General features: G+C 45.1%; 1 protein-coding gene across 2 annotated transcripts in view; it reads right to left on the bottom strand.

Annotated features, from left to right (window-relative positions):
* The window catches only part of LOC309549045 (cytochrome P450 2K4-like), a 76,623-nt gene that overhangs the window by 39,854 nt on the left and 21,226 nt on the right, over nucleotides 1–15,543 (bottom strand). The gene's annotated exons all lie outside the window — the stretch shown is intronic.

The raw sequence follows: 15,543 nt of genomic DNA, 5'->3' as shown, positions 1-15,543 counted from the left end.
GTGAGTATCGGCTTGCCCATACGGGATGTAGGAGACCTGCAATGCATCAGCGATCCCCTGATCTCTGGTGCAATTCTTTACAGGCTACTAATACAAAAAAATTATAAATGTACATTTTTTTACCTTCAAAAAGATGTGCATTTATTATTTTATGTACAAAGGTGAACTTTTCTTTTAAGGCTAATAAGCTATCTTTTGTTGAAAAAAGGACATTGGTCCGTACTGGCTGAATGGGCGGACCCGCACGGTTGGTTCCTATTCCTTAGGGGACGTATTGGGGGACAGTTGGTCACGCTTGCTAATGTGTATGTACCTAATTCCCATCAGGATACATTCCTGAGGAAAACTCTGACGTCCCTAATGGACTTTGCGGAGGGCCGATTGATTCTGGGGGGCGATTGCAACCTTCCCTTGGATCCGTCGGTTGACACGTCCTCCGGGGTGTCCTCGGTCCCCCGGGGCACCCGAGCACAAATCGCTAAGCTCCTCAAAGAAACTCCAACTAGTGGATGCGTGGCGTATATTGCACGCTGGAGAACGGGACTACACCTACTTCTCCCATCCTCATAGCGTGTATTCCCGTATTGATTTCTTTCTAGTCCCTCACCGTCTTCTCCCATCGGTTGAACGTATTGAGATTGGCTCCATCACATGGTCGGACCATGCACCCGTCCTTATGTAGGTGAGCCTTGGGGGGGCTGGCCGTGAGTCGGATTGGCACTGGCGGCTGAATAAAAGCTTGCTGCAAGACCCGGAGGTGTTAGCGGATGTCTCCCAACAGCTCCAGACCTATTTTCAATTGAACGATACCCCTGACAGCAATCCTGGGGTAGTATGGGAGGCCCACAAGGCCGTCATTCGGGGGGTCCTGATTGCTCACGGTGCGCGGGTGAAGAGGGACAGAGAGAAGCAGTTGACCACACTTATGGGAGACATTGCTCGTCTGGAGGGCCAACACAAACGGCATCTGGATGGCTCGTCTGGTGCTGAGCTGACTAGGCTGCGGAACCAGGTGGCTGAGCTCTTGAAATATTGTGCTAAAGCGGCTCTGCAGCGCTGCAGGCGGGTCCACTACGAGTCCGGCGATAAGCGTGGGCGAGTTTTGGCCAGGGCCCTCAGGGATCAGCAGGCCTCTTCCTATATCCCCTATGTAGCGGGTGTAGATGGCCATAAACTGCATCTCCCCAGGAAAATCTCCCAGAGGTTCGGGGACTTTTACTCAGCTCTATACCATTTGCCCCAAAACCCCTCTCACGCTGAGGATGTCTCCTCCTACCTTGACTCGGTCCGTCTTCCGCGATTTCCGTCGCCGGAGAGGGATGCTATGGAGGAGGCGTTTACAGTGGAGGAGCTCTCCGTGGCCATTCAATCGGCAAAAAAGGGCAAAGCCCCTGGCCCAAACGGTCTGACGGTACTGTACTAACAGCACCTACAACCCCAACTTCTCCCTCACATGCTTAAAGTGTTCAATGCGATTGGCTAATCTTCCACATTCCATGCAGACTCCCTACTGGTCCATATATCGGTCATCCCTAAGGAAGGGAAGGACCCCGCGGCGTGCGGGAGCTACAGACCGATTTCATTATTGAATGCCGATCTTAAGCTTTTCACCAAAATGTTGGCGTCCAGATTGCAACCTCTTCTCCCAGACCTGGTTCACCTTGACCAGGTGGGGTTTATGTCCACCAGGGAGGCCAGGGACAATACCACCAAAGCCCTGAACCTGATCCACCTGGCCAGTACCGCTCGCAAACCGACCGTCTTCTTGAGTACGGATGCCGAGAAGGCTTTCGATCGGGTGAGCTGGACGTTTATGTTTGAGGTGTTGAGACGTTGCGGTGTTGGTCCTCGCATGTTGGCCTGGATTACCAGTATCTACTCTTGTCCCCGGGAGAGGGTTAAGGCAAATGGGGTGTTTTATAAACCCTTCAAGATCCATAATGGCACCAGGCAGGGTTGCCTCCTCTTGCCCCTCTTCTTTTCCCTCTCCTTGGAGCCCTTTCTCTCCAAAGTACGCTTGAACACTGATATCTCCGGTTTGACAGTGGGCTCTACCTCCTATAAAATCTGGGCATACGCTGACGATCTTCTTTTTTCTTTGACTAACCCCCTGATCTCTCTGCCTAATCTACTCCGCGAATTCGAGCTTTACGGGGCAGTCTCGCATCTTAAAATAAACTATCATAAATCGGAAGCGATGGGGATATCCTTACCTGCCCAGCTCCAAGGCTCACTTCGTCATAGTTTCTCCTTTAAGTGGACTTTGACGGCCCTAAAATACTTGGGGACACTGCTGCCACCTGACCCTGCTGACGTTTTCCCTATGAACTTCCCCCCCCTCTTGACTACCAAACGTGTTTTACTAGACAAATGGTCGACCGGACTCCACTCATGGTTTGGCCGCTGCAACATCCTCAAGATGTCTATCCTACCGAAATATCTATACTTGTTTCAGACCTTACCAGTATCGATCCCTGCTGCCTTTTTTAAGCAGGTGCATGCCACATTTACCAAGTTTATTTGGGCTGGCCGCCGCCCCAGGCTCAGTGGAAAGATCCTCACGATGCCCAAAGCTTATGGAGGAGTGGCAGTCCCTGATGTTAAGAGGTACTACCAAGCGGCCCACTTGAATAGACTAGTGGGCTGGTGTAGACATACTCACCTGAAATTGTGGACGACTCTTGAGATGTCCCTTTTCCCGATACATCTTCCGGGAGCGCCGTGGTGTATTAGCTCAATACCAGAGGCAGTTAAACGTCACCCCCTGGTGGGCCCGACCCTTAGGGTTTGCTCCTCAGCTCTCACTTCTGACGGGTCGCGGACTGTGTCTTCGCCCATGTTCCCAGTTTTGGGAAACCAGGCCTTTCCGGTGGGATGTGGTGGAGGCAGATTTCGAGCCCTGTTAGAACTTGGGCGTTTCCGGGTATCACACTTCTGCTCGGCCGCGACTTGGCCCTCTCTCACACAGCTGACAGCAGTAGACGGCCCATTTGCACTTACTCGTTGGCAGGTGCTCCAGCTGCTTCACTTTTTCCGTGATTTGGGAGATACCCCCTTACCGCATGCACTATCTCAGATATACACCCTGCTTTCGGAGCCCCGGGGTGACTTCGTTCTTCCCGGCATCCAGAAATGGGAAAGGGACCTGCAGAGGACCTTCACGGTGACCCAACGTAGGAACATTATCCGTTTCTCTATGAGATCCTCGATCTGTACTCGCCTCCAGGAGGTTAACTATAAATTGCTGAGGTATTGGTACTATACCCCCGGCGAGAATAGCCGGCTTCTTTCCAGGGGCGTCCGACAGATGCTGGCGGTGTCAAAGTGACTGGGGTCCATGCTCCATATGTTCTGGAGCTGAAAAGAGGTGAGGAGGATCTCCCAAAAGGTGACTGATTATGTCCTCCAGGATGATCCAGCCCTCTTCCTTTTACACTGTTCCTCTGTCCCTCCAGCCCGCTATAAGAAATCGGTCTTACTTCACCTCCTAAACGCAGCCAAGGCGTGCATAGGCTTGTACTGGAAGTCCACAACCCCTCCGTCGATACAGCTTTGGCTGTCCAGAATTAAGCTCATCAATGATTTTGAGGACCTGGTGCTGACCTCGCAGGGTAGGAGGGAGCTCTATACAGCGACTTGGGGCTGCTGCAATATGTTTGCTTATTCGGATAAAGGAAGGGCACTCCATGGTATAACCTAATTTCTCAGGACTGGGAAGCTGACACACCGCATGGGATCCATCCGGTCTCCCCCGCTCTTTTCCTTCCCCCGTTTCCCACTGGGTTCTATACCAGTCGAGATAACGGTGTTGCTTATACCCCTGCGCTGACTCCCTACCTCGTTCCCTCTCTATCCTCTCCCCGTTTCCCTCCCTCTTTCCCGCCTCAACCCCTTCCTGTCTTCATCTCCCCCCTCTTCTCAGGAAACCTAACTCCCACCCGACTTCCCCCCACCGGTTCTTTTATCCCATTGTCCCCCTGTGTTGTAAGCCCTCTCCCTCTCTAGTGAGAAATGTTCTTCAGTTACCTTTTCTTCCACAACAGATGATGACATAACTCTCTTAGTACATTTCATCATGCGCACCTAATGACCTGTTGCTGAGTCTCCACGTCACTGAATATTGTTTCATTATTCCACAAAGTGTCATGTTGATGGTTTTCAATTGCTCACTTGCTCCTTGGGTTATGTGCTTTAATAATTTGATGATGCCTTTCTCACTTGTTTATTGTACCTCAGATACAAGCTACAACACTGTAATGCCTTAATTTTTATACACCTTGTTGATGTTACCTATGTTGTCCCAAATAAAGAATTTGAAAAAAAAAAAAAGAAAGAAAAAAGGACATGGAAGCTGTGCACCGCCGTTGAAGATATACAGTATGAAGATATATGCCAATGCAAAACATTGAAAAACAAAGTTTTCAGTGGAAAGAGTTTTTTTGTTAATGTGGCTTAAAGGGCAATATTGAAATTTTACAAATCTTTTAAATAACATCCAGGACCCAACTCATAAAATTTGAGCCCACCTGCAGCCTTGGCGTTCTGTAACTAGCCCTACCAAGCTGGGTGGGAATTGTGCTGACATGGAGCTCATCAGGAAGGGAATATTATGGTAAGTATCTTTCATTCGATTTTATGTTTTCCCTGACGGCTCCATGTCAGCACAGCTGGGAACTAACTAGCCACAAAGGGGAGGGATAATGCTTCATACTCCTTAATTTTGGCTAAAAACAGAAGCCAGGATGCCTCTGCCAAATTCAACTATGTTTAAAGCTGCTTCTATACAGTAATGAGCCATATACTGTACGTATCTATTCACCTCCACATTGCTGCATTGCAGATCATCTCTGGGAACGCTCTGCCTGCTGCCACAGGTGGTAATGTGCTAAACCTTGCCCTGCCAGGGATCAGGACATGAAAAAGTTTTGTTCAGAAAAGCAACAAAAAGGTAGGAATCTGTAACAGCATTACAATAATATTCTGCAATGTACACCCCCCACCCCAAGGAAATTGTTGTCATCATAAAAGCATTTTTTTTTTTTTGGAAGGGGGGTGAAAAACTGGAGCGTACAATAGGCACAACAGTCAATAATTGGCTACAGTAGTAGTCAGTAACAGGCGACTCCTCTACCTTCTCTGGAAATGCTGGACTTTTGAAGGGGTTGACAAAATAGCACAATGGTAAAGCAAACATGAGAAGACACCAATGATTAGGACCGGAGGATTTTCCTGCTTTACGTCCAGGCCACTATTTGCAACTTGGCACTGTGCAAATTTAACTGAAAATTGCGTGGTCATGCAACGCCGTACCCAAACGAAATTTACGCCCTTTTTTCCCCACAAACAGAGCTTTCTTTTGGTGGTATTTGATCACCTCTGAGCTTTTCATTTTTTGCGATATTAATTAAAAAATGCGACAATTTTGAAAAAAATAACAATATTTTTCTACTTTGACAGTTACAAAATATATTCAATTTTTTGTCATATATTTAGGCCAAAATGTATTTAGCTACATGTCTTTGACAAAAAATTTCTCAATGAGCGTATTTTTAATCGATTTAAGACCGGAAGATTTTACCCCATTCCTGACCAGGCCATATTTTGCGATTCGGCACTGCGTTAATTTAACGGACAATTGCGTGGTCGTGCGATGCTGTACCCAAATTAAATTTATGTCCTTTTTCTCCACAAATAGAGCTTTCTTTTGGTGGTATTTGATCACCTGTGCGATTTTTACTTTTTGCGCTATAAACAGAAAAAAAGCGACAATTTTGAAAAAAATAACAATATTTTTCAAATTTTTTTTATATGAAATTCCCCCCCCCCAAAAAAATGTAAAAATCAAAATTTTTTAACATTTTAGGCCAATTTGTTTTCTGCTACATATTTTTGGTAAAAAAAATTGCAATAAGCGTATTTTGATTGGTTTGCGCAAAGTTATCGCAGCTACTAACTACGGGAAATTTATGTCCATTTTTATTGTTTTTTTTTTAACTAGTAATGGCGGTGATCTGGTGGCGATCTGCGATTTTTTTTTTTTTTTTTTTGCGGGACTGCGACATTGCGGCGGACAGATCAGACCCCTAACTGACATTGACACTTTTGGGGGTACCAGTGACATTACTACAGTAATCAGTGATATAAATATGCACTGTTACTGAAATAAAGACACTGGCAGGGAAGGGGTTAACTTTATTGGTGATCAAGGGGTTAATGTATGCCTGGTGCTTACTAACGTGTGTGGGGGGAGGGGGTTGTGTGACACAGACACAGATCGCAGGTTCAGCTATGTTGAATCCTGTGATCTGTTCCTGCCTGTCACATAGGAGATCTGCCCGCTTTGTTTACACAAGGGGGCGGATCTCCTCACTCGATCCCCGACGATCGGGGAAGAGCGGCGGTGATCACCGCCTCTCCTCCCCTGGCCCGACTCCCGCTGTGTCTGAGTACAGCGGGAGCGAGCCTCCGGCAGCGCGCGTGCCGCCCACAAGGGGAGGAGTCCAGCGACGTAGGTCTACGTCGCTGGACGATAACGAGCCACTTTGCCGCAGTATTCTCCATGGTCGGCAAGTGGTTAATGCCACTTGTGAACAGACAAAGTATTACTTTGTGAACCAGTTATGCAGAATACTACACGTGGGGGAGTTTAGGTTATGCACAGTGGCTGCAGGGAGCAAGGCACAACAATACCTAGCAATGCAGCATTCATTTGTATACAAAGCATTTTTAAATGTAACTCCCCCAACCTGTTAACACTAGCACTGCGCCGGCGACACTCTGCTGACACTGCTGCCCACTTCGCATGGACGCAGTGGACCCCAGACAAGCCACACTGAGGACCAGCAGCAGGACTCCCTGGATTATGGGTCATTTAGCCGTTACACCAGGGACCGCGTCCAGTTTAAAACGCCTAAACCCATGAGCATGAATGGACAGCCAGCCCTTTAGACCAGCCAGATCCTGCACAAAAGAGGAAAAAAGAGGAATGCCAAGGCTGCTGGTGGTCTCAAATGTATGAGTTAGGCCCTGGAAACTTATTTGGGGGGGGGGGGAGGCTTGAAGCAATGCCTGTGTAATCTTGAGGTCTATGGACTCAAGTCACATCAAAGTCGGACCAAAATAGTGCAGGAACTACTTTGAAGTCACACAGATATGAACAGTAGTCATTGTAAATCATGGGGTACGACTTGTCATCGACTTCCCAGTCCAAGGACAAGTCGCACAAGTGTGAAAGGGGCCTTATAGGAATCTGGAAGCCCCTTTACACAAAAAGACAGCCCCCAGATATGTGCGCCTTCAGGGGAAATGAGTACTGGAGTACAATAGTACCTAATATTATCCATTTTCAAAAAAATTATTTTACAAGTCATGTGTCCACAGATAGCAGCCATCTTGGCCATGACGTATCCATTTAGAGTGTGCCCCTATCCTCAATTGACTACTTCATTTGGAAGGATTTGGAAACAGGGATTTCGGGCACAAGAGTTTTTTAAAAAAATTCTTTTATTCAACAAAAAAGTATATTTTAAAATCATGGAAAAATACAGGCAAATAATTGTGTATTGAGGACACAGTGAGACCAATAAATGGTCTATGCTATACAATATCTCAGTACATAGAACTTATAACAGTGATTTACATACAGTTCAGAGTACAAGATCATTAGTAGTCATATAATTCTTGGAACCGTGTTACTCAGTATCAGAAGAGAACCGCCGGCGGACACCCAAGTAGTAAGGTGCCGGTCAGCGGGGTCAACTGAGAGTATAGATTAACATTCACCATGTAACATATGACCTTTGCTCAACATGTTTCGCTTTCTTAGACAAAAAAGCTTCATCTGGAGCATATCATTTCTTTTGTCTGTGTGAAAAATAACAGTATTTAAATAAATTACATATATATGTTACCTCATTTCCAGTATGTTATAATTACAATTACATATCATTTATTTCTCCTTTTAATTGCATACAATCGCATTACACATCTCAAATGAGTCCTTCTACTTTTACCATATCAACACAATATAACATTGAGTCTTAGATTGCATTCAGACACTAAAGGGGTTTGGGGGAAACAATGGAGGCTGCCAATAGTGAGTATATGTGGGGATCCATGCTGTAGTTATAGTGTCAGCATGTATATCATGTTTATATATCTAGTATACGGAAGAAAAATATATACATACCTGTACATATAGTAATCAGGCACATATCTCAATTTCCATAGGGAATTCTTTAACGAGGAGGACTGTGCGTTTTGGGAAGCTCAAACATAGGCAATATATAGTGACATAGTAGTGAGGGTAATCACTCCATGTCTATTATCTGAATGGATGAGAGCAAGAGAACAATATTTCTCAGAATAGTGGGCACCCCAGCGAAGCTCTCGGCTCTGTCACAAGTGTGTGCAGATCACACAGAGGCAGGAAATGCCTCCGTAGTCCGCTCTGGTGCCACAGGAGGTTCCGCCCGGATAGGGCGGAACCATCCTGCGGCCTATCCGGCCGCACATATCTCACTGATGAGGCCGACCTCCATGCTTACCCAAAAACTATGTAAACATGGTTACATAGTTTTTGATAAATAAATACATTACCGATACATATCTCCTGGTTTATCAGGAACATTTCTGTACCATAGTGAAATATGTTTTTATATATGCATTTTAACCACTTGCCGACCGCCGCACGACTATCTACGTCGGCGGTCAGCCCCTCACAGGCAAACTAACGTAGGGCTACGTTGCTTGCTTGTGAGGGTCTAGGGAGCGCGCGCGCGCCCCCCGGGGCGCGCTCCCGCTCCCGCGTGGTCACGGACCCCCCCGCGCGTGTGACCAGCGGACCCGATGTCCGCCGGTCACTCGGCGATCGGCGGGGGAGAGGGAGAATGTCAGGCAGCTTGTGTAAACAAACTGCCTGTCATTCTCCTCGCTGCAAAGACACTGATAAAACGGATCTGGTATGTAGATCCGTTGATCAGTGTCCTTACAGCTAGAGCCACAGCCAATCACAGTAGAAACCACGCCCCTAGGGACACACACAGCCCCTCCCTTCCAAATAAAGTTAACCCCTTCACTACCAGTGTATTTTTACAGTAACAGTGCATATGTATAGCACTGATTACTGTAGAAATGTCACTGGTAACCCCAAAAGTGTCAAAAATGTCAGTCAAGGGTCCGATCTGTCCGCCGCAATGTCGCAGTACCGCAAAAAAAATTGCAGATCGCCGCCATTACGCGTTAAAAAAAAAAACAACAAAAATGACAAAAATCTTTCCCTTTGTTAGTAAACGCGATAACTTTTGCGCAAACCAATCAAAATACGCTTTTTGCGATTTTTTTTACCAAACATAGGTAGCATAAAATAAATTGGCCGAAAATTTTTAAAAATTTTGATTTTTACATTTTTTTTGGGGGAATTTCATATAAAAAAATGTGAAAAATATTGCTATTTTTGCAAAATTGACGCTCTTTTTTTGTTTATAGCGCGTGATCAAAAAATCGCACAGGTGATCAAATACCACCAAAAGAAAGCTCTGTTTGTGGGAAAAAAAGGACGTCAAATTCGTTTAGGTACAGCGTCGCACGACCGCGCAATTGTGCGTTAAATTCACGCAGTGCCGAATCGCAAAATACCCCCTGGTCGGAATGGGGGTAAAATCTTCCGGGGCTTAAGTGGTTAAAATATATAATCTCTGTCTTGTTTTGCTTCGTTTTTCATTTCAGGCAATTAGAATTCTCATGTAATTGCGGACCGATCCTGTGGGGGCAGTGTGGGTAAGCATGGAGGTCGGCCTCATCAGTGAGATATGTGCGGCCGGATAGGCCGCAGGATGGTTCCGCCCTATCCGGGCGGAACCTCCTGTGGCACCAGAGCGGACTACGGAGGCATTTCCTGCCTCTGTGTGATCTGCACACACTTGTGACAGAGCCGAGAGCTTCGCTGGGGTGTCCCCGCGCTTGCTCTCGAGCGATGTCCGGTGGGAGTGGCCGGGGCGGTGACGTCTTTTGACGAACCGCCCGGGATCCACGCCATTTAAGGGCGCCAGTTACAAGCCCTGGTATGGCGGAGGTTCCCCATCCGGTGAGGACTGTGCGGAAGCTGGGAACAGCGTGGCAAGGGGTAAGCTATATATGGCTAGCAATAATACTTTAACATTATACTCTCTGATACCCGTGACTTTACTCCAACCTTACTATACTTAACAGCCGATATACAAGCAGAGGAGACATGCTCCCTACATTAAGCTCTCGTCCTTTCCAAGTTTGGTGAGCCGTGTTAAGGTGTTTGTTTATGTCTGGGATTCTTTTACTACATAGGGATCTACTATACTGGGTGGTACTCTATCTATCTACCTCTATATCTATTTCCTATTTCCTATGCCTATTTTAAGCACGCCTTGTATGTACTCATTTTGGACTCTATGCGGCAACTGTCTGTGGATATGTAACCCTGGTCACTCTCCTACTATTATGGAGGGAGGTGGGCTGGATATTAAATTGACTACACACACATATTTACATATGTATATAAAAGTAAATCAATATACATGATATGCATTTACTATAGGGGTAGCCCATTGACGCATGGGTAAACTCTATATGTCGGTGTACATCCGTTTAGAAACGCATGACATTTGCCCACTCTTACGGTCCAGAGCAATTATGTGTCTATTCTTTAGCCCCTTTTGAGGCAGATAATCTATGGGCTCTATGGGTGCTTATATACTCTCATAACATGCATGAGGCACACTTATTCTATCACTTTGGAACACTTGAGTTTATGGGTTTAGCACTCTCACGGGCTCTCTCTTAAAGCGATATCATAGAATATAAATGCCCACTATTCTGAGAAATATTGTTCTCTTGCTCTCATCCATTCAGATAATAGACATGGAGTGATTACCCTCACTACTATGTCACTATATATTGCCTATGTTTGAGCTTCCCAAAACGCACAGTCCTCCTCGTTAAAGAATTCCCTATGGAAATTGAGATATGTGCCTGATTACTATATGTACAGGTATGTATATATTTTTCTTCCGTATACTAGATATATAAACATGATATACATGCTGACACTATAACTACAGCATGGATCCCCACATATACTCACTATTGGCAGCCTCCATTGTTTCCCCCAAACCCCTTTAGTGTCTGAATGCAATCTAAGACTCAATGTTATATTGTGTTGATATGGTAAAAGTAGAAGGACTCATTTGAGATGTGTAATGCGATTGTATGCAATTAAAAGGAGAAATAAATGATATGTAATTGTAATTATAACATACTGGAAATGAGGTAACATATATATGTAATTTATTTAAATACTGTTATTTTTCACACAGACAAAAGAAATGATATGCTCCAGATGAAGCTTTTTTGTCTAAGAAAGCGAAACATGTTGAGCAAAGGTCATATGTTACATGGTGAATGTTAATCTATACTCTCAGTTGACCCCGCTGACCGGCACCTTACTACTTGGGTGTCCGCCGGCGGTTCTCTTCTGATACTGAGTAACACGGTTCCAAGAATTATATGACTACTAATGATCTTGTACTCTGAACTGTATGTAAATCACTGTTATAAGTTCTATGTACTGAGATATTGTATAGCATAGACCATTTATTGGTCTCACTGTGTCCTCAATACACAATTATTTGCCTGTATTTTTCCATGATTTTAAAATATACTTTTTTGTTGAATAAAAGAATTTTTTAAAAAAACTCTTGTGCCCGAAATCCCTGTTTCCCAATCCTTCCAAATGACATTTTCAAAAAAAGTAACAATATAAAAGAATCCCCACACCAATACCTTTAACCCCTTTCTGTCAGTTCCTGCCAACCCTTTAAGAGTACCTTAAAGCGGAGTTCCGGCCAATTTTTTTTTTTTTAGCAAAAAATACCCCTAGAATAGTCAAGGCTAGTGCATTTAAACAACAATATCCTCTAAACTGTCCCCTATTTAGTGTTCATGCTGCATGAATTACTTACATTGTGAAGTTCTTGTCCAGCGCGGTCATCTGTGGTGTGGGCAGCTGCGCGTCATCCCACAGCTGGTTCCGTGTCATTGCGCATGCCCAGAAGCTATTCTCCATCCATCGGCAGAGAATGACGCGCCTGCACCGGAAGTGACGAGGGACACCGGTGCAGGTGCATTGACTCCTGGGATTGATGACACTCATCTCCCAGGAGTCAATGCAAAGCAGGAAATGACGTCGGCATAAGGAGGAAGTGCAGTGATTTTTCATCAAAAATAAGGTAAGCGAACCAAAAAAAAAAAATATCCAATTCGTTTTTATCATGTGATAAGGTTATGTATGATGGGAAGTTCAAAATGAGGCCGGAACTCCGCTTTAACACCAGAGGACTGGCTGCCACAGTGATCACATGACTGGGAGCCCATCCTACCATCAAGATTGGTCTGAGACAGCATGTTCACTGTGCTGGGGACCCGTAATTGAGTGTGCTCTCAGCACAAAACAGGCATGCATATACAGATGCATCTCAAAAAATTTGAATATTATCAAAACGTTAATTTATTTCAGTAATTTAATTCAAAAAGTGAAACTCATATATTTTACATAGATGCGTTACACACAGAGTGATATATTTCAAGCATGTCTTTCTTGTAATTTTGAGGGTTATGGCTTAAAGCTAGTGAAACATTTTCTGTATTAAAAAACGTATTTTTTTATTTTTTATGTAATATTCTAATTTACTGAGATACTAAATTTTGGGTTTTCACTTGTAGATCATTCGTCAGTCATAATGACCCATTGCCAAATTATGTTTTCCCAGAGTTCCTGCAAGGATTTTTTTTGTTCTTTCTGAAATTGGGCTTTAATATCATGCTGCAGTTTTGGTGGTCGCCTGGAGCTTTGAAGACAAACTGAACTAGCAAGAAGACGTCTGGAGCTGCTTGCTTTGTGGACTACAGGCCAACTTACAAGAAAAAGATGAGCCAGCATTTAGGGTAGGCAGGTGGTACTTCCTCAATGTTCCCCCTCCTCCTTGGGAGTCAAGTGTGAAGCACATAGAAGTCCTACCCTGGGGTGGGTTCTTTGGACTAACCCTGTGAGTGGGTCCTTTGTGCTAACCCTTGCATTTGGGGTAACACTTTGCCCAAAGGCATGCTCACCTATGCCCGAGACCAGGCAGCAGCTGCGGGCATGTGTAAAGTCAAACATTAAAGTGGTTGTAAAACCACTTTGTAATGATCATACAATCCCCTCTGTTAGATAACTTTATGTGTACCTTATTTCAGAGCGGCCTCTCGGAGCACACGTGACTTCCCACCGCTCTCCTCTCCCAATCTGACAACTACAGTGGGAGGGGCCGAGAATACAGCTGGGAGGAGGGGAGGAATGATGGAAAGTGATGGGTGGTCACGTGAGCACCGAGAGGCGCTCTGAAATAGGGTACAAATTGGCTTTTTTTTTGAAAGCACATACACTGGAGGACATAACGTTATCGAACATTGGAGATTGTATGAGTATAACAAAGCTATGATAGCAGCAGGAGGGGCGGGGAGCAGAGCGGCACTTTCACTAGCTGATAGGCAGGGAAGGGGGGAGAGAGGACAGAGGAGGAGACAACAGGATGACAGAGGCAGGTAAACTGACCACAATATCATGGCTCAGGAGCCATGATAAACGTGGTCAGTTTACAGAGGGGAGGGCAGCACCAGGCAGGATCAGCCAGGTATTTTAGATTATACAAGGGGCCAAATGTAGTTTTTCATGCTTTAATGGAACAGGATATTTTTTTTTTTTTTTAAGGTTACAAACAATTTAACCACTTAAGCCCCGGAGGATTTTCCTGCTAAACGACCAGGGGGTATTTTGCGATTCGGCACTGCGTGACTTTAACAGACAATTGCGCGGTCGTGCGACGCTGTATCTAAACGAATTTGGCGTCCTTTTTTTCCCACAAACAGAGCTTTCTTTTGGTGGTATTTGATCACCCGTGCGATTTTTACTTTTTGCGCTATAAACAAAAAAAGAGCGTACATTTTGCAAAAATAACAATATTTTTCACATTTTTTTATATGAAATTCCCCCCAAAAAAATGTAAAAATCAAAATTTTTTAAAATTTTCGGCCAATTTGTTTTATGCTACCTATGTTTGGTAAAAAAAATAGCAAAAAGCGTATTTTGATTGGTTTGCGCAAAATTTATCGCGTTTACTAACAAAGGGAAAGATTTCTGTCATTTTTGGTGTTTTTTTTTTTTAACGTGTAATGGCGGCGATCTGCGATTTTTTTTGCGGTACTGCGACATTGGGGCGGACAGATCGGACCCTTGACTGACATTTTTGACACTTTTGGGGTTACCAGTGACATTTCTACAGTAATCAGTGCTATATATATGCACTGTTACTGTAAAAATACACTGGTAGTGAAGGGGTTAACTTTATTTGGGAGGGAGGGGCTGTGTGTGTCCCTAGGGGCGTGCTTTCTACTGTGATTGGCTGTGGCTTGAGCTGTAAGGACACTGATCAACGGATCTACATAGTAGATCCATGTGATCAGTGTTTTTACAGCGAGGAGAATGACAGGTGGCTTGTTTACACAAGCTGCCTGACATTCTCCCTCTCCCCCGACGATCGCCGAGTGACCGGCGGACATCGGGTCCGCTGGTCACACGCGCGGGGGGGTCCGTGACCGCGCGGGAGCGCACCTCCGTGGGCGCGCGCTCGCTCCCCAGAGCCTCACAGGCGAGCGACGTAGACCTACGTCACTCTGCCTGTGAGGGGCTGACTGCCACAGTAAATATACTGTGAGCAGTCGGCAAGCGGTTAAGGCAGCCTCCTAACTCAGGGATGAACCACATGTGTACAGTGCCCAAAGTACGGAGTTCCTTCTTAAGCTGCTTCATCTCATGTCCTACACACTTATACTGATGTATGTGTTGCATTCAGGAGGGAAAGGCTGAACTTTTGCCAACTCTACCAGTTAGCGTACCTCTGTTACCTCACACCCAGTAACAGAATGGGGTCCCATCGGGCACATAGCGCAAAACTCATCTGTGCTATCACTTAACTCTTGTCTTCCCTTACCTAGTGACCAGGCCATAGATCTCTGTAATGCTAGTCCACCCTTGGTGACCGGCACAGATGGACAGTTAGGGAGAGAATCAAAGCATTGACCCCCTTGCTACCGGAGAACCCATCACCTAACCAGATACCACACCAACGACTGGTTGCAGTTTCTCCTAGCGATTACTTATGGCAAATACCTCTTCCTTCTTGTCTCGTTGAAGGAACCTCTGTTATAGTGATGTTACACATACCCCATATTGTGGTTGTAGACCCAAGTTCTTCAGTAATACACCATGACCTCACATGCACCACTTTGAATAACTTCAGACAAAGTTCTGAGCAGCTGAATCAGCTTTTATAGTAGATTTGGCACAACATGTATAACATGCAATAACATTCATTTCCTAACTAAACCTAACTATGGCTGCTCCTGGTTACCTGCACAGGTGAAGTCTATTAGAGAAGAGTCTGTGCTTGGCTATGCTCTAACCGAGAAGTCCAT

This window comes from Pelophylax lessonae (genome assembly GCF_965119305.1).
Source record: "Pelophylax lessonae genome assembly, chromosome: 3".
Lineage (NCBI taxonomy): Eukaryota > Metazoa > Chordata > Amphibia > Anura > Ranidae > Pelophylax > Pelophylax lessonae.
Note: the sequence above shows the minus strand (reverse complement) of the source record. Positions and strands in the feature narration are given on the sequence as shown.